Genomic DNA, 1,982 nt, shown 5'->3' on the forward strand with positions numbered 1-1,982 from the left:
TCTTGGGCTACTCTTTTACCAACGAATAGTGGGATTGACCGTAACATTATAACGCTCCCACGGCTGAAAGGGCGAGCATGTTTGGTGGGACTGGGATTCGAACCCGCGACCTTCTGATTGCGAGTCGAGCGCCCTAACCACCTGGTCATGCCGGGCACTTGGATGTAAATGTTCATCTTCATCCTCACCTAAAATACTTTCAACACTCAATGATGACTTTTTGGCCGTAATAAAACATTTTACGTCCATTTCTGCTGATATTGAACAGTGGGTCAAACATGTCACAAACACTTCTTGGGACCAATCACTCATAACTCCAAACATTTCAATCACAGATGACCTATCCACAATATCAACAAACCTTGACCATTTTCGCCATATTTGTTATGGACTGTAACAAAAGTTATAAGAGACAACTTGGTCATGCTTCAGACCGTGGTTCGCCTTTGTTTGCCTCAAAGTTGAAGTTCCTAAAGTTATCCAAAGAGGGAAGCACATTGCACTCATATGGAGCTGAGAACATGCCTTTTATGACCCACCCGCCGCTATCTCAGTCCCTGGCCAACTAGATACTCTCCGTGACGGTCTCGAGAATCAACACGGTCAGCACAGCAGACCCTCACAAGCCTTTGAGTTTTCCCAGACATTGTAATAATTAATTGAAGAGTTCCCATCTTGTGAAACAGTGGAATAAAAGTGGCAGTTGTTGAAAATGGATATGAAAATTTGAAGTTTTTGTTGACAACTGGAAATAAGTAACAGAAAATTTCAGTGCTTGGAAAAGCGGTGTGAAGGAAAGCGGAAAGAAAAATGAAAAGAACTCAGAAAGCAGAAGAAAAGAAGACCATCATAAATAATACCATCACAACAGCCTTGTTGTCCAACAACAACTTTTGCCTGCTCAAACTTCAACAGTGTGTGTTTGTCACAAATAAAACTCTGCAGCCATACAAGGAAGTACCTAAATAAATACATTCTTTTTGTGCCTAATTTGTAGTCTTGCGAGGCTTACGGATGCCTACTACACTACTACTATCAAACGCTGTTCAAATTTTATGTGCCATATATGACCCCTACTTGTCCAAAAAAAAAGTAATATTAAAAGTTTCTTTTTGTTACATTGTGAACTTTACATTACACAGTTAGATTAATGTACATTTCTACAGATGGCGCTAGAAAATAATATTGTTAATGATAAAATTAATGAGCCAATCATTATCTCGCATTACGGCTCAGCGATAAGATTGAGGGCTTATAACGCTAAAACTGTATTGTGATACCCACTATGGGCACAGAAAAGATAGCCCATTGTACAGCTGTGTGTTTAATAACAAACACATAGGTGACAATACCATGGCATTAGTCTGTTTCTATCAAGAATTAAAACTGTGAAAGTAACTACATCGTTCCCTGCAGAAGGGGAAGATATGTGTTTTAACCTCTGTAACAGAAGGGGAAGTATGTGTTTTAACCTCTGTAACAGAAGGGGAAGGTATGTGTTTTAACCTCTGTAACAACCAATCAAGATTTCGGTCTAACCAAATTACGTACAAATTTACAGAGGTTAAAACAAAAAAGTTACTATACCTTCCCTTCTGTTACAGAGGTTAAAACACATACCTTCCCCTTCTGTTACAGAGGTTAAAACAAACATATCTTCCCCTTCTGTTAGAGGTTAAAACACATATCCTTCCCCTTCGGTTTCATAGATTCTGATCGCCTGACACACAGCTTGTGTTGACTTCATGATTGTTCAAAATACACGTTTACTTTTTCGTGTCTTAATTTTCATTAGAACGTTGGCTGCCACATAGTAAATTAAGTATAAATAAAATTAATCACTCAAGAGGTGCCAAGGAGCAGTCACAGTGTCCCAAACTCGTATGTCACAAGAGAAATTTGGCTTTAAAATATAACTGTCTGTGACCCACCTGTGTGTCACGTGGTCCATAACTAAAAATCCGTTGTGACCCCATCAGTGT

Source organism: Limulus polyphemus, unplaced genomic scaffold, assembly GCF_000517525.1.
Source record: "Limulus polyphemus unplaced genomic scaffold, Limulus_polyphemus-2.1.2 Scaffold5782, whole genome shotgun sequence".
NCBI lineage: Eukaryota > Metazoa > Arthropoda > Merostomata > Xiphosura > Limulidae > Limulus > Limulus polyphemus.